At 45.7% G+C, this 18504-nt stretch overlaps 1 protein-coding gene across 1 annotated transcript in view; it reads right to left on the bottom strand.

The window, feature by feature from the left end:
- The window catches only part of FER (FER tyrosine kinase), a 1039778-nt gene that overhangs the window by 80345 nt on the left and 940929 nt on the right, over nucleotides 1-18504 (bottom strand). The gene's annotated exons all lie outside the window — the stretch shown is intronic.

Here is an 18504-nt window from a genome sequence, read left to right as displayed (position 1 = left end):
AGGTGGGTTTTTAGAGACTGTGAGCCTGCACCATGTAGGGCTTTATATGCCAGACACAAGGATTTAAATGTTATTCTGTTTCTCATGGGTAGCCAGTGCAGAGCTCTCAAACCGTGGGCTATGGACTCATGTTTGGGTATGTTCAGCATCAGTCGTGCTGCTGCATTTTGTAAGCGTTGGAGTTTCATGAGATGTTGGGACTGTAACCCTGCATAAAGCGCATTGCAGTAGTCTAGTCTTGCTAACGCCAGCATTGTTACTACTGTTTTGCAGGATGTCAGCGGGATGAAAGGTAGCAGCTTCCTGATGATCTTCAGGATGAACCATATCGATGATGATAGCTTGTTAGTTTGTGCTTCATAGGACAGTTTGTTATCAAGGAGTATGCCTAAGTTTTTTACCTTGTGTACTGGCGATGGGCATTGCCCTAGATTATCTGGCCACCAGTCCTGGGACCAAGATTGCAAGTCTGAACCTAACAGCATCACTTCGCTTTTGTCACCATTTAGCTTGAGGCAGTTAGTCTGCATCCAGCAAGTGATCTGTTCCATGCAGTATTTAAACCTGGTTGCTTTCTCTAGTGTATTGTCAGAGATGGAGACCACTATGTGCGTGTCATCTGCATATGAAACTGGGAGAAAACCACAATTCCTAATAATAGCCGCCAGGGGCGCCACATAAAGGTTGAAAAGGGTGGGGCTTAATGACGACCCCTGGGGCACACCGCAAGGAGATCGAAAGGCTTTGGATTTGGCTTCTCCCAGTTCCACTGTAAAGGACCTGTTGGATAAGAAGGATGCTAGCAGGGCCTGGGCCGACCTGTGTAATCCAGCCTCATTGAGCCGGTTGTGTAGAGTGTCGTGGTTTACCGTGTCAAAGGCCGCCGAGAGATCCAACAAAATCAAGGCGGCCTTCCCCCCGGCATCCAGGACACTCCTGAGCCCCTCGGTAGCCATCAGCAACGCGGTCTCTGTTCCGTGCCCTTCACGGAAGCCGAATTGCGAGTAATCCAATACATTTGCTTCTGCCAGGACTTGCGATAGCTGTCTGTTCAGAAGCTTCTCTAATACTTTCGAGGCAAACGGTATCCTAGCAATTGGTCTGCAATTTCCTGTTTCTTGGGGATCTAAATTGGATTTCTTAAGAAGGGGTAGTACCGAAGCTGTTTTCCAAAGTGTGAGGAACTGGTTAGATTTGATTATTTTAGTAAAGAGTAAGTATAATTGCTCGCTCAGGAGGTCGTCAAAGAGGTGCATCACCTTCGGCGGACAGGGATCAGATGTACCACCCGATTTTGTTGACCTGACCACCTGAAGAATCTGTTCAATCGAGGGGGGCTGAAAATGAAAACTGTGACCTTGATGATAGGGGTTCTTGGGGTCCTCAGGTCAGGGCAAAAAACCTGGCGGTGACTAGGTCATCAGTGGCTCTTACGGGATTTGCAAAAAGGCTGGGCGCAAGACCGATGGAAGCCCTCTTAAAGGTCTATCACAGTAAATGTATTTCTCTGGTAATGTACGGCGCACCGCTTTGGGGTTATGTATGCCTTGATTCAATACAGAAGGCTGAAAACAGATTTTTACGTTCCCTTTTGTCCGTCCCGCAGTCCACACCAACCTTTTCTATACACGCAGAGGTGGGCCTGGACTACGTTAGCGATAGGCTAAACATGGCACCTTTAATCTTTTGGCTGAGGACCTGGCTCAATAAAGAACTGACCCTTAACCACATGATTATGAATGATGTCATGTCTTTAGACCATCTGAGGAGGGTGCCCTGGATGGCCTATTTGAAGAAGTCTTTCGCAGAACTGGGTCGCCCGGAACTCTTTACATCCCCCTCTGGTATCAGGAAACAGGATGTAGATACTGTTAAGAGCCAGTTCATGACTAGGGCAAGAGTGGGCCGTGAGGACAGGGAACTGCAGAAGCCGTCCTTGAGAAGACATTATCTACTAGTGAACCCCATTGCACTTGAACCCTACCTAAGTTTTGTCACTAGGCCATTCCACAGGTTTCTAAGTTCAGATTTAATCTCATACATTTTTATTTGGGTTATTTTAATACATGGGATAAACCAGAGTCAGCCCTGCCTTGCACCTGTGATAATTTTTCTGTTCAAGGCACCTTGCACTTTGTTATGTTTTGTGGTTTCTATTCTGATTGTAGGAAAAGACACTTGTTACCTGTTTTAAGGGAGGCTGGTTTCTCCCAGGTGAGACCAGCTTTGTTTTATCTCCAATCACTGTGTAACATCCGCATTACATTTTGCATGGCAAACTTCTTAGTGGTGGCGGCTAGATATAAATCACGCAAGACATTACCAGGTTTTCCCTAAGGAGTTGTATTTTAATTTTTTTTTTAATTTTTAAAACCCAAATATCTTGTTACATGAAATTGATTAGTATGTAATTGAATAAATGTTTTTATTTGTATAAAAATGTTTTTACTTTCTTTGTATGATTTTTAACTAAATCGAATAAAGATTTCCTGACTGAAAACTGTGACCATGTGAATGGCATGAACTCTCTTCTTGTGTCTGTATTTTAGTCTGCTTGTGCATATCTGCCTCCGATCCTCTAAAGGATTCGTAGACTGAGGATACTTTTTCGACAAAGAACTGGCCCAGTATGTTACAGAAGTCTGAGCTCATTTCAGTGGGCATATTGGTGATTGTGTTTGTTAGTTTTCTAACTATCGAGAAGAGTTCTTTACTGGAGTTTTTTGCCTCTTCAATTTTTTGCGCAAAATATTTGCTTTTCTCAGCCAATATTAATTTTTTGTAGATGCCTAGAGAGGCTTTGTATTTCTCTTTTGGTCCTTGTTCGTATGCTGATCTCCATTTTTTCTCCAGCCTTCTGCAGTTCTGTTTTTATTCTTTTAAGGCCTGCGAGAACCAAGGTTGGGATGGCGTTTTTCTCCTACTTGTTTTGTTTTTATGAGAGACCGATGTGTCTATGGCTAGATGTATCCAGTTTGACACTTAGTGGGTGGTAATGTTACAATCTCTGCCCAGCATTGGAGTGGAGTGGCTTAGCAGGTTTTTCAAATTTACGACATCAATTTTGGACCAGTCTAGATAAGTGGACTGTTTGTGGCGTGTCACCGGTGACTCCTCATTTTTCCTACCTCTAGAGTAAATATTATTGCCTTGTGATCAGACCACGGGATTGGAAGAATCTCCGGCGTCCGGATACATTTATTTGATGTAAAAATCCCGTCAAGTGTGTGCCCTGCCTTGTGGGTGGTATGTTTCACTAGTTGCTCCATATCTAGACTCATTAGTGTATCTGATAGCTGTAAAGCTCTAGGGTCGGAAGCGTTTTCTAAATGCAGATTAAAGTCTCCTAGAATTGTAAAGTCCGCATTCCTAACGCATTTCCTAAGGGAAAGCAGGCTCAGACTAGGGGTCTGGTATTGGGGAGGACAAACTGAAAACAATCTCATATTAAAGAGCGACAGAAAGCCACACACATTGGGACGGAAGGCTTAAAACTGTTTTTGTGTGGGATCCCCGATCAACTTGAATTGATCGTTGCCTTATCTGGAATTACATTAGGGTGGCAAATGGACAAGTGTGGCTATTTCTTGAACTTCCAGTACTTGGAAGTTAGCATCACACATCTGCTTATTTTGAGCTAAATCGCTCCATTTTTTCATTCTATTATCAACACTAACAGAGTAGTTTAGCCTGCCTTAGCGGTCTTAAAGACAGTAGAAATACTTTAATACACCAACTGTAATACCACAAGAAAGAGGTGGTGCGGGACCGATAGGTATTTCATGGTGTGTTCTATTATGGAATGGTTGGCATTCAGAACGATTTGGAACTTATATGATACCCGGCTAGTAGACTGCATGTACTGACCTCTTCACTGTCCCATAAATCCTCAATCAGCTTTAAACAATGTTGCAGTTTCACTGCCACAACTTAACGAATTGGCAACAAAGATGTGCCTGATAGGATCAAATCTGTGATTTCTCAGGCACCTGTGTTAAATGCTTTCACGGAGAGAAGGTTGAATGACAGTGTAAGTAAGCACCTATGGATTAAGTGCACTCCTAAATCAGGTATAAGGGAACGATGAATACTCAGCAGGCTTTGCCGCTAGGACATTGAGGCAAGTAGAATGTAGATACTCAAACATCGATAAAGGACATGATGGAGTATCTGTGGTGTATATTTGGGACGGCCATTAGTTTTAAGAAATGATCACAGACATGGGTAGACATTCTATCAAGAAGGAAAACAGAGCAATCTACAGAACTCCCAGTCAGATTACCAGCAAAATTACATGAACTTCATTTGAAGGTTGAGTATATTCCAGGAGGCCGTTTAACACTGAGGCAGACTGGTGCCCTAAATTACCTGAGGAAAATGACGATGAATGTACCAATGAAGATGATTTAGAATAATGCATTATAGTGCATAGATTAACATCAGTGGATGCATGAGTTGGAGAAAGATGTAATCCCACAGGACTTTCATACATTAATAATCAATGATTGGCATAAGAAATCATCATTCCGGTCCTGCAACCTTTTTGAAAAGTGGCGTTAGAAATGGATGGTTACTAATGGGTACTGATAAAGTGATTCCGCCTAGTAGTTGGAGAGAGGAAATCTTGGACTTTGGGTCACAAAAAATGTGTGTGTGCAATAATTACTGGTCATTAACAACCACAGGGGCTGTCCGACAACCCCGAACCCGGGACAATCAATCAATACACCTAACAGTAGGTTCAGGGGAAGGATCACCTAAAACTATATGTAATCCAACACATTAAGAGAAGATAATTGGAGAAGCCCTTCAAACAATATTTCCAGTATCAAAAAGCCATTATTTATTATACATAATACAAAGATTTCTAAAAACAATTACGCTCAAGACAAAGTGCTGGTATACAAAAAAACATATCACAAACCAGACAAGTGACAAACAAAACCATTACATATTATGGCAAAGGAACAACACAAACATAAATAATATGTCCTTAATTACATTTTGGCCACAAAAAAGCATCGACGGCGTTTTGACCGCTATATTATTACCATTCTCTTATGTTATAAGAGAATGGTGCAACAGACCTGTCAGTTCTCCATGGTGGGATGCTAAGATGAGAATGGGCACCCGTTCCAGAAATATTTCCAGTGAACAAGAGGGTCACAGTAGGTTCCTGGAAACTTGTAAATTGGACACATGTAAAAAAACACAAACCCTGGTTGGTTCGTAAAGGGATGTTCAAGTTTCACGACCTTGTTGAAGTGTGGGAAACTCATGCAAATGTTGTGAGATTGGAGAAGGGTCAGTGGTGGCAGATAGAAAGTTTGGCTAAAGTTACACAGCATGTTCCTCCTGTTAAGCATAGTGAGTACATGGCTCCGATGGGTGTCTGCTGCAGTTCTCCCCAATGGAGGTTCCCTCAAAGGTTTGCAAAAGCGGTTAGTCTGGGGACAATGGTTTCTGTACTAATCCAGGATTCCCTGGATGAGTTTAGCCTTATCATCTAAGCGCAGATAACCTGGAAGAGTTTAGCCTTATTATCTAAGCGCTGAGACAGTTTCCCCACTCATCATCAAGGTTTAAGTGAAGAGACATGAAAACTTGGAATGGACCTCATATGTTTTCTTTTTGGTCAATTAGTTACCCTGCTTTGAATCATTTCTCATAACTATTCATATTTAATAATAAATAATACAACTTATTTAACGAGATCTTCCTAGCTAGAATTCAGTAGATCTGAGCTTCCTGTTCTCGACTAATCCTAAAGGTTTAGCATCCCACCAAAAGCAGCATCAACAGATATTTCCAAGATGGCACGATGGCTGGTAGTGCCAGGTGAGATCAGGGGTAGACTTAATTATCCTCTTGAGGCCTCTGTGCTAAATAAAGAGTTAAGGGGACACGTTGTTCCTAAGAATGAAAGGTGAGTTGGCCCTGGTGAACAGTCCTGGACATGAGACGCAGTGGTGGCTGTGGAAGAGCGGAGAGACAAACATGTGAAATGCACAGGGGATTTGTTGGTAAGAAAAAGGAACTATTACAATTGATGGCAGATTGAACACCTGAGTATATAGGTGCCCACTAAGGTACATTTGATTGGTTTCATGAACATGCCAGTTTTTCTCTAGAAAGGCCGTCATTTTCACAATTGCATACAGTTGAAAGCAGAAAGATAGTAAACATGAAACTCACAGGAAGAAGTCTGAATTCTTCATCCCAAGGCCTCCAGCATCTGCTGTGGCACAAGTGCAGAGGACGTCATTGCCTAGATAGAGTGAACTTAGTTTATCCAGAGTGGATATCTCTATATGTTGCACGAATGAAGGATCTACAAAGATTGAGTCAAAGGATTAAGTTTAAAACAGCTTCCAGGGAAGGCAAAAAATATTTTATCACCAGTATTTGTATAAGAGAAGAGAGCTTGTTCTTATACAAAAGGAGTTGCTGACTCTCTGTTTCTGTTCTTCTTTTGCCCTCACAGTTTTGCGTCGAAGAGTACTTTGGACATGCCCCCCTAACCTCCTTAGATGTTGGGTTTGAAAAGCAGACGGCTGCGTGTCCGCGCGGTTGGCGTGCCAAAGTTAAGCCCGTCTGCACTTGGATGTCGCTCAGGGCCAGCCACTCTGCTGGTTTGCCACCAGAACACATTACACCCAGAATTTCCTACTTAAACTGCGTACGTATGGTAGGAACTGTTGCTGCCCCCGGTTCGACCCCTAGACAAAGGTAACATGGTTGACTTGCCCCGCTGCTCTATAAAGTTTCTTAACTCCAAAGTCAGCACAGTCACCAGAGCTGAACAACCTCCATCTAAAACTTTGTTCCCCTATCAAAGGCTTCGCAGCACATTTATTAAGGTGTGATTGCTCGTCAAAAATAAGTTGGAATTCTTTTAATTCCTTCAAGCACACAACATAGACCATGCCTTTGGTATGGAAACCTGGGCCGATGAGAGTTCGGGCCCTGACTTGGCATTAGCCATTCCAGAGTGTTACCCAATGTTCATACTAGACTGCACAGGAAAGAGAGGGTGCGACCTAGCCTTAGTGTGTCGAAACTACTTGACCAGCACTTTCTTTGCTGCACCCATCTCCATAGAATATGAGGCTTTGAATTTTAAGTTCCTTCTCAATAACCATGCATCTTTTAACAGTCTGTTAGTCTATGGACTGCCAGGATTTAGGTCTTCCTTCTTACACAATTTGTGCCAATTGCTTGAGGCTAACTAAGGAAGAGACTGCGGATTTCACAGTTTTCAGCAATTTTAATTCTCACCTTAAGAATAAGGAAGACTCTGAAGCTTTGCTAGATCTAATGAACAGTCTTGGCATGACTCAATTAGTTACTGCCCCATCTCATTCCGTTGGTCACACGCTTTGAAAGCATTTTTTCTGGTAAGACTAGCTACTGGATGACCAATAATTGTTTAAAGTTAAACTCCGGTAAAACTGAAGTATTGCTTCTGGGGAACAATACTTCCTTTTGGTCTTCAGACTGGTGACATTGAGACATAGGAAACTGACCGGTTTCTGTCCTCAAAGTAAAAAACTGGGAATAGTATTTGATGATCAATTGTAGTTTGATACACAAACAAATGAAGTGACCTCCTCATCTTTCTTTTCCGGATAGGCTCGGAGAAAGGTTCTTCCCTTTACTCCGCTAGAACGGAGGAAACAAGTGGTCACTGCCCTCATCCTCTCAAAGTTGGACTACTGCAACACCCTGTATATCAATTTTCAGAAGCAACTACTGAATAAGTTACAGCTTCTATTAGGAATTCCTAAGCACCAATATGGCTCTCAGGCCCTAATCCAGTGTCACTGAAAATCTGTGAACAAACATACAGATTTTAAGACACTGTGCATTGCTTTTAAAGCTCTGCAATGCTTAGGACCCAAATACTTAAAAAAGAAATGTGTCTGGTATGTTCCACCCAGAGCTCTGCGATCCTCATCAGCACACAATTTGGATGTCCCTAAATTCAAAGAGCCCATTGGGGCCGTAGAAGCTTTGTCTGTGGCACCACTAAGCGGTGGAACTCCCTGCCGTTACATTTGAAGAAATGTACTTACCGATCTTCTTTCAGGAAAAACCTCAACACCAGGCCTTTTAATTTCTAGATCATATACTCTTCCCTTCTCCTTTCCTTCTATTGAACTGGATAGCGCCATGACGTCCCCGGGCATGTGCATGCTTTAAAAATCTTATTTTCATTTCACCAGAAACAAAGTGTCAACAAACCACATGGAGACACACAATCAAAAATTGGAAATGAGACTTCATAATCTAAAATTAACGTTTATAGATGGAGACAAATTCTGAGTACTGTGCAATGCCGAATGTATGAATCTGGCTCTCTAAATACAATACCAAAAAGAGGTATAGCGTGCAGAGAATCCAGTGGATCCCCAAAGACTAAATTAGATAATACTAATGCTCTCTTGTGGTAGTGTGGGTGAGCAGTTAGGCTTATCAGAGGGTAGTGTTAAGCATTTGTTGTACACACAGTGGCAATAAATGAGACACACTCAATGAATAAATCTGAAACCAATTCATAAAAAAATTATACTGGGTTATATTTATTTCGTAACCACAGAACTTGGTCTCAGGTAAATCAGTTTTGCAATAGAAATACTTTTCAAAGTAAAAAGTGGACACTTAGTGGAATTTTCAGACTTTGTAATGTTAAACTATGGGAGGAAGAAAATATTCAACACACGTATAGGCAACATCGACTTACAAGATCAGTGTTCTGAAGTTAAGGTTAGTATTGGGTAAGGTTCAGTTCAGCACCCACAGTACACTGCCAGCAGAACAGAGGCGGCCAGGTGAGGGTGCAAGTTCGAGGTTGGGCACCCAATACAAATCAAAGGGAACAGGGGCAATCGCACAGCGGCTTCATACAGGTAAGTAGAATTGGCTTGGGGGACCAGTCTCTGAGGCTGAGGCCAACTTTGGACAGTGCCCAAGGCAACACTAACACTACACTACACCACCAGTGGCACAGGGGACCAGGTGCAGGGTGCCAACTCAGCATCGGGTGCCCAAAGAAAAGCTATTGAGGCAGGGCAAATCGAAAAAGGGCTGCAGGTTCAGGCCAGGAAGCTGGTCGAAAGAAACCAACAGCTGCAGAGGTACATTGCGATGCATGGGGGCGTAGATACACATTTTGTCCTCTTCACCAAGATCCAGGATGAACGTGTTATGTTCCTGTTGAGCGCCGCTGTTTAGACCTGTAGATGGAGCGGATACAGTGGGGACTACATCTCCCAGACTCCTTAGCGAGAAACAGGAAGTTATTTTAGGGACTCGTTTCCAGCAGAGGGCGTCGGATATTCTTTGAACTTGCTGTCTTTGGATGAGACTCTGCTTCATGTTTCTGTTTCCAGGCCGACCTGCTTAATCGCTTCCTGGATTTGATAAACATACGGCTGTCTGTTTATTCTAGCTCCGCTTTTGCCCTCCGTTGGAGAGCCGGTCTGGCTCATGCGGAGGACGAACGCTTGTGCCCTCCGTTGTTCAGTCCTACCTGGGCGCTTTGTGGAGGATCATTGTTTTTCTTGTTTATCTCTGCAAGTGGGTTTTGCACCATTTTTGCCCTCCGTTGGAGAGCCAATTGTCTCGGCTCATGCGGAGGACGAAAACGCTCCAGTTACCCACCGTCATTGCCAGGCTTGGTGATCACGCGCTTCCTAACTAGGGAGCTTAGACACTTTCCACCCCGGCTGGGGTTTATTTCATGGTATCACCACATACCGGTTTGTGTTTGCAAGTGGGTGATATCGAGGTTCTAAGTACATAGTGCCGTTGCACAAAGGAGAATAAGGTACTGTTTCTTTGAGTTCTTCGAGGGTGATTATAACCCCATTGGATTATGTTTTGTTGTGACATTGCCTCTGACTACGTTTACCATTCAAGAAGCCCCTTTAGAAGAGTGGTATATCTATAAGGGGGTACGTGTATGATCAGTATATGTGTTGATTCATTTACGCACTGTTGCAGGAGTGTTTGTAAAAGGTGTGCCTTTGTATTTCAGGTGTGGCTAGCGTGTTCCTTGTACTTCTCACATTTGATAAGGGTGAAGAGAGTTATCTTCCAGTGAGGCCATACATTATTCTCAGTTACCGGTATATACTGGGTCAGCGTTATTATCCAGTTGAGTTCTTGTCTTATGTTTTGGATTAAACATAACGGAAGAAGGGGATACTCACATTCCTTTCTTTTGTCTTTCAGATCTCCCTCCCTGCTGTTCCCTTCCCTTCCCCGCGGGCTTTATTGCCCTCGTCTGATCCTTCTTGAACCTTTGGCTGTTGTAGCAATCAAGGTTTGGATAGATCAGGAGGTGGCTTATCTTTTGCATCACGCTGATCCCGAGGACTTAGCCGGATAACAGAATATCCGACCCAAGTACATTCGTCCTCCTGTTCAGCGGATGTGAACGATGGCTACGCTAGATGACGTGTTAGCTGCTCTTGTGGTGGTACAATCAGAACTGCTCTCGTCTAGACAGGAGACCACGGAGCTCCGTAATCGGGTGGATGCTTTACAGAGAAACCCGTTCAACGCAGGGACGTCAAGTCCCCCTGCTTCTAGCCAGGTGGTAGTGGAAATGCCAACCACGGTTCCTTTGGCCAATCCAGAACGCTTCAAGGGAGATGCAGGGTCAGTCCAAGTCTTCTTGTCGCAAGTGATGTTGCATTTTACATGCAAACCCAGGTCCTTTCCCACGAATCAAGCTAAGGTGGCTTTCCTGATCTCATACCTGGCAGGTGATGCTGCCCAGTGGGCAGTACCCTTGCTTCAAAGAGACGACCCGGTCGTTCATGACTGGGAAGCGTTTAAGGAAGAGTTCCTTAAGGTCTTTGACAGGAGGGCGGATTCTTATGCAGCAGACAGGGAATTGTTGCAGTTGCGTCAGGGGAATCAGGATGTGTTGACGTATCTGAACTCTTTCAGGCGTCTTGTTACAGAGACTAAATGGCCTGATGCTAAGCAAGCCTCTTTATTCCATCAGGGCTTACGAGAAGACATGAAAGATGTCATTGCACAGATAGACCCCCAACCCGTCACATGCGAGGATCTTATAAATCTGGTCCTACGATTAGACCATAGAATGAGGGATCGGAAAGGTGATCCTAAGTTGCAGGGAAGAACAGTCCCTTTATCTGGGGTTTCAAGGCCGGTAGAAAAAGACACAACGCATGCGGCTGAACCTATGGATATTGGGGCTGTTCGGGCAGCTCTATCTACTACCGAGAAGGAATTAAGGCGTAAACATGGGTTGTGTTTATATTGCGGGAAGAAGGGGCATTTTGTGAGGGAATGTCCGGTGAAACCTAAGATGTCCAGATTTCGCAACACCAAGGGTATTTCCACAGCGGTTGAAAGACCGGCGGAAAACTAGAGGACTCTGAGGCAAACGAAGGGGTTCCTTGGAGTCATACATATATCCCTTCTCTGTACAAGAATTTAGTAGGAGCTCAGCACCTGTTCATTGAGGTATTGCTGCTGGTACAGGCCAGTTGGATCCCTGTACATGCCATGATAGACTCAGGTGCTACGGGCACGTTTATGGATTCTTCTGAAGCTAGGAGAGCCGGTATTGGGTTGATTCCCCGAGGGACTCAAGATGTTGTGTATGCAGTGGATGGGAGACAGCTAGATTTAGGTCCTGTTGGGCACCATACGGGTGATATGGAAATGAGATATGGGGATCATAGCGAGAAGGTCCAGTTCAGTATCATCAATGCCCCTCAGTATGGTGTTATCCTGGGTATACCATGGTTAAAGAAGCATAATCCGGAGATAGATTGGGCTGAGGGCGTCATTTCGCTGAATTCAAAGTATTGTAGAGACACTTGTTCTATAAAGACCGAAAGGCCTTCGTCAGCATTAGCTTGTATGGACTATGTGGCTACAGCCGCGGAAAAAGAAGTCAGTGTGCCTGAGGTGTATCAGAGTTATGCGAACGTCTTCGATGAAGTGCAAGCGGAGACTCTCCCTCCACATAGGCAATATGATTGCCAAATTGACCTGGTCCCTGGGGCGGTGGTTCCTTGTGGAAGGTTGTATGCATTGACTGAAACCGAAAATGCGCACTTGAGAGAGTACTTGGATAAGTTGTTGAAGATTGGGTTCATTCGTCCCTCCATGTCCCCTGCGGCTTCTCCTCTTTTCTTTATCCCGAAAGCTAATGGAGAGTTGAGAGCGTGTGTAGACTTTAGGGCTTTGAATGCTGTGACCGTAAAGAACCGGTACCCCCTTCCTTTGATCAGTGTGCTCTTAGAACAGGTCAAGTCTGCTGTCATTTACACCAAGCTAGATTTGAAGGGTGCATATCATTTGGTGAGAATGAGGAAGGGGGATGAATGGAAGACCGCTTTTAAAACCAGGTATGGGCTCTTCGAGTATTCAGTTATGCCGTTTGGACTCTGTAATGCCCCTGCGGCATTTCAATACTTTTTGAATGACGTTTTGAGAGAGATACTGGACCGGTATGTCAGTCTACATTGACGACATTCTCATCTATTCAGAGTCGGAGGAGGCACATGTACGCCATGTGCAAAGGGTACTAACCATATTGAGAGACAACAATTTGTATTGCAAATTGAGCAAGTGCGACTTTCATGTGTCCACAGTTGAATTCCTGGGAGTCATGCTCAGCCCCCATGGACAGGAAATGGCCGAAAGAAAGATCAAGGCGGTCAAGGAGTGGCCAGTCCCTAGGAATGTGAAAGATGTGCAATGCTTTATAGGCTTCGCCAATTTTTACAGGCAATTCATCCATCAGTTCTCTCTAGTGGTCACCCCCATCACTCGCTTGTTACGTAAGGCGCAGCCTTTTGTGTGGGATTCTACTGCTCAGGAGGCGTTTGAAAGACTAAAGGAGGCGTTTGTTTCTGCTCCAGTGCTTGCTCATCCTAATCCAGAAAAGCCCTTCATTGTGGAAGCGGATGCCTCGAGTGTTGCCTTGGGAGCAGTGCTGTCTCAGAGACATGACCAAACAGGCCAGCTGCATCCCGTGGCTTACATGTCCAGGAAACTGAATGGGGCGGAGTGCAATTATTGCATAGCCGAAAAAGAACTGCTTGCGATAAAGGTGGCCTTCACGGAATGGCGACACCTTCTGATGGGGGCCAAACATTTTGTCACTGTGTATACGGATCATCGCAACCTCCAGTTTATGACAGCTGCCAGGCATCTCACTCCCCGACAACTCAGGTGGATGCTCTTCTTTTCCGAGTTCCATTTCACTATTACGTATAGACCTGGAGCGGCCAACAGGAAAGCAGACGCATTGACTCGTCAGTCCTCTTCCCATGAGCATGAGATGAGAGAGGTACGGGCCATCATCTCGCCCGCGCAGAGTTTGTGTGCCATTCAGCCCGATGCCTTTCTGGACGGGATACGGAAAGGGGTGAACACGTTTTACTGGAGGTCCTGGCTGCGGAGTCATGTTGAGTGGAAAGTGCTGGATGGCTTTCCAGTGAACAAGGGTCGCCTGTTGGTCCCTACCGTCCCCCTTCGGAAGCAGGTGTTCCAGTGGTGTCATAGTTCCCCCAGTGCTGGTCACATGGGGGTTGAGAAGACTGTGGACTACATCAATAGGCGGTGTTGGTGGCCGTCGTTAAGGTCTGATGTGGCTGAATGGGTATCCAAGTGTGTGGTCTGTGCTACGGTCAAGGCCGATCACCGTCGCCCTGCTGGGCTCCTGCAGCCCATGCCCACGCCTCGTGTTCCTTGGGAGCGTATTTCGATGGATTTCGTGGTGGGCCTTCCTAAGGATCAGGGTTGTACGGCGGTGATGGTGGTAATCGACTACCTGACGAAGATGGGACATTTCATAGCTTGCCCTCAAGTCCCTACGGCGGGTCAAGTGGCTCATCTGCTCATGGTCCATGTGGTGCGTTTGCATGGGTTGCCGGCTGTCATCGTTTCGGATAGGGGCGCTCAGTTCACTGCCCAGTTTTGGAAATCGTGGTGTTCCTCTTTGCATATACAGACAGCGCTGTCCACCAGCTTCCATCCGCAAACGGATGGGCAGACGGAACGTCTCAATCAGACGTTGAAGCAGTTTCTGAGATGCTATGTGGATCAGGGGAAGGAAAACTGGGTGGACTATTTATGGCTGGCGGAAGTGGCATATAACAACGCCACTCACAGTGCCACGCAGGTTTCTCCTTTTTACTGTTCATATGGACGACATCCTCGATTCCTTCCATTTCTCCATCCTGTGGGGGGGGAGAGAGTGCCGGAGGCTGCTAAGAGGGTGGTTCACATCAAGGAGACCCTGGCCAGGGCTCAAGACAATCTCGTTGCTTCCAAGGCAGCATATAAACGTACAGCGGATAAACGCCGACGTCCTGGGCCTTTGTATCAAGTGGGTGATATGGTGTGGCTGTCTACTAAGAACATCAGATTTCGCAAACACAGCGTGTTCAACCCTCGCTACATAGGTCCCTATCCTATTGAGCGTTGTGTCAATCCAGTGGCCATGAGGTTGAAGCTCCCGCGGCACCTAAAGATGCATCCTGTGTTCCACGTGTCCTTGTTGAAGCCGTCTGTTTCCTCTGTGCGTCGGCTCCCTCCGCCTTTGGCAGTCATGGGTGGTTTTGAGTACGAGGTGGAGGCCATTGTGGACTCGAGGTGGCATGGTCGTGGTCTACGTTACCTGGTCTCGTGGAAGGGCTACGGTCCGGAGGACAACACGTGGGAGCCGGCTTCTGGAGTCCATGCGCCTCGCTTGGTGGCTCAGTATCACAGGAAGTATCCGATGCGTCCTGGCCCTTTGCGGCGCTCATAGTGGAGGGGGATGTACTGTTATGTTCCCGTTGAGCGCCGCTGTTTAGACCTGTAGATGGAGCGGATACAGTGGGGACTACATCTCCCAGACTCCTTAGCGAGAAACAGGAAGTTATTTTAGGGACTCGTTTCCAGCAGAGGGCGTCGGATATTCTTTGAACTTGCTGTCTTTGGATGAGACTCTGCTTCATGTTCCTGTTTCCAGGCCGACCTGCTTAATCGCTTCCTGGATTTGATAAACATTCGGCTGTCTGTTTATTCTTGCTCCGCTTTTGCCCTCCGTTGGAGAGCCGGTCTGGCTCATGCGGAGGACGAACGCTTGTGCCCTCCGTTGTTCAATCCTACCTGGGCGCTTTGTGGAGGATCATTGTTTTTCTTGTTTATCTCTGCAAGTGGGTTTTGCACCATTTTTGCCCTCCGTTGGAGAGCCAATTATCTCGGCTCATGCGGAGGACGAAAACGCTCCAGTTACCCACCGTCATTGCCAGGCTTGGTGATCACGCGCTTCCTAACTAGGGAGCTTAGACACTTTCCACCCCGGCTGGGGTTTATTTCATGGTATCACCACATACCGGTTTGTGTTTGCAAGTGGGTGATATCGAGGTTCTAAGTACATAGTGCCGTTGCACAAAGGAGAATAAGGTACTGGTTCTTTGAGTTCTTCGAGGGTGATTATAACCCCATTGGATTATGTTTTGTTGTGACATTGCCTCTGACTACGTTTACCATTCAAGAAGCCCCTTTAGAAGAGTGGTATATCTATAAGGGGGTACGTGTATGATCAGTATATGTGTTGATTCATTTACGCACTGTTGCAGGAGTGTTTGTAAAAGGTGTGCCTTTGTATTTCAGGTGTGGCTAGCGTGGTCCTTGTACTTCTCACATTTGATAAGGGTGAAGAGAGTTATCTTCCAGTGAGGCCATACATTATTCTCAGTTACAGGTATATACTGGGTCAGCGTTATTATCCAGTTGAGTTCTTGTCTTATGTTTTGGATTACACATAACAGAAGAAGGGGATACTCACATTCCTTTCTTTTGTCTTTCAGATCTCCCTCCCTGCTGTTCCCTTCCCTTCCCCGCGGGCTTTATTGCCCTCGTCTGATCCTTCTTGAACCTTTGGCTGTTGTAGCAATCAAGGTTTGGATAGATCAGGAGGTGGCTTATCTTTTGCATCACGCTGATCCCGAGGACTTAGCCGGATAACAGAACGGGTACAGGATGCCTTTTGGTGTCAGAAATGTCTTACCGGAGCAGGTCGCGGTTGAGGCGGGGTTCTCCGTGCATAGACTGCAGGAGACGTCGAGAAGTCAGGGAGAGGTCAACTCACAGTGTACTCAGGCTTTAGAGTGCTGGGGAACCTTGCTGGCACTGGTGGGCCACTTGGACTCCGGCCAGAGGCTTCAGGTGCAGAAGTGGAACCAGGGGCAGGTTTCGCGGGTCTTCAGGTCGCAGAGTCTTTACTTTTAAAGATGGTTGCTTTGTGAACAGGTTCCCTGTTCTCTGTAGATCTTGTTCTTTATTGAAGGCAGGCTGTCCTCCCAAGGCTCTGGAGGTCGCTGGGCTGCAGTACGAGTCGTCTTTTGGTGCAGGATCGTTGAAGGCTGGAGACAGGCTGGTTGGGCTGGGGCCAAGTCAGTAGTTCTCTACGGTCTTCTCTGCGGGTTCGACTGTGGTGTCCAGCTCTTCTTAGGTAGTCAGGAACTGAAATTCAGGGTCTGGGGATGCAACCTAAATATGTAATTTAGTGGCAATATAAGGGAGTGACAGGAGTGACAGGTAGTGGCCAATAGACCACTCACTTGGGGTGTCTACACCCTCTATTATGCACACCTCATAAGCGAGGGGGACCTAGTCCTAGCCCTGATTGGATAAGTACCACCATCTTCAAGACAGAGGGCACTGAAAAGTGTACTTCACCTCGCCTCCACCTGAGGGATGGAGTTAGCAGAAGGAGGCACACCTCTGATTCTTTCTATGTTTTCCCACCCTTCCTCCCGCCATAAAGGGGCGAGGACAGGAAGTGGGCCTGCTCCCTCTAACAGGAGAGGATGGGATAGTATTATAAAGGTAGCAAGGCCTTTGAAGCTCTATGCAATGGATGGCTCTTCCTGACCAGGGGAAGATGTGAACACCTCCATGCAGGAAAGGCATTGTTCTCGACCTCATGAGATCAGAACACTGTCTGGTGGTAGCATGCTGGCTCAGGCCTGTCGGTGACCACACTAATGATTGGTAAGTTTCAGGGGACTCCTCTAAGGGGTCCTGTGTGTGCACTTTTTAATAAATCAGACACTGGAATCGCTGCAGGTTTATTATGCTGCTTATCATGCATTATGGAGAACTCGTAATGACAAGTGTCCGGCCCGTGTACTTACTATGACTTCCCTGGTCACTTACAGTATCCCAGAATCATCAAGGATATTGCAGGGACATATCTACTCATGAAAATATGCCCTCACAGGAGTATGAAGCACCCTGCCTTAGGGCTAAGTCCTGCTGGAGGGGTGTCCTACCTATACCTCATTCAGTTTCTATGGGCAGGGACGTGCCCCATGTCGACTCTTCAGTTTTGTCTGCACCAAGACACGCAGGCTTCATATGTTTGGTGAGGGTTCCCCTTAGGGTGGCACAATTTGTGCTGCAGCCCTTAAGGACCCTCTTCAAGCACAAGGCCCTTAGTACCAGAAGTATGTTTACTGGAGGCTAACATGTGAGCTAAAAGGGTGCCAATCGTTGAAATGACCGGTACCGTTTAGGGAAGGAGATCTGGCACAGGGGCCCTGGTTAGCAAAGACCCTCTGCACTTCCAGTTGAAACAACATCATTTTCCAGGCAAAAAGTGAGGGCTATCTATGTCCAAAATAGGCACTTTCCTACATCGACTGTGGCATGACTTGAAGAAAGTACTTAGAAAATGCAGCCGAAGCGACCTATTTGAGATTGTTGGGGTAGTTCTCGAATGCAGGCTCTGAGGATATTAAATTGTTTGTTCAGGCTTTGATCACTATAAAGGTCCTAGGGAATTGTTATCCGGACCAGTGACAGTGAAAGAAAGTAAAACGAATGCTTACAAAGGCACTCGTGGAGTAAGTACACTCTTGGTAGAGTCTAAAAACTCACATCAGCTTACAACAGTTTCTAGGCTAGTGGTGGGTTTAGGTCCCTACCATTCAGGGCTAATGAACTTTATAAATGCCTTTTGATCATGCCCATTCTATCTAGTTTTCCATCCCTTTCCCCAATATAATCCAGAGATAAAAGCTGGAGTTTTTCCGGTCCAGAGATGTCTTGGTTGCTCCGCTGATTACAAATACACATTTGTGTATATCCTTAGAACGGTGCCTAAGCTGTTAATTTTGGACATGGTAAATTTTGACTGTTTGGATGTTTAATAAAAACATGCAAAACTAAAACTAAGATCATTTATAACTGCACTACAATTGTAAATGTATTTATATAGCGCTTACTAACCCTGGTGAGGCACTTTTCAGTGGGGAGAATGCTAGTCCGGAAGCTAAATATGGATTAGTAGAGCGAAATATAAATTGTTATTGGGAGTGGTAGACATGTGAGCCTGTTAATTGGCTGAATAGGTCTAACATTGACAAAGACAAAAGGTTTTGCCAATGCGAGTTCTACTGACTTTGTCAATTTTTTTTGTCCATGTTGCAGAGCAGTTGAGCTGCTGTGCAATAT

The sequence above is a fragment of the Lissotriton helveticus genome, chromosome 2_1 (assembly GCF_964261635.1).
Source record: "Lissotriton helveticus chromosome 2_1, aLisHel1.1, whole genome shotgun sequence".
NCBI lineage: Eukaryota > Metazoa > Chordata > Amphibia > Caudata > Salamandridae > Lissotriton > Lissotriton helveticus.
This window is presented reverse-complemented; position numbering and strand designations above follow the sequence as displayed.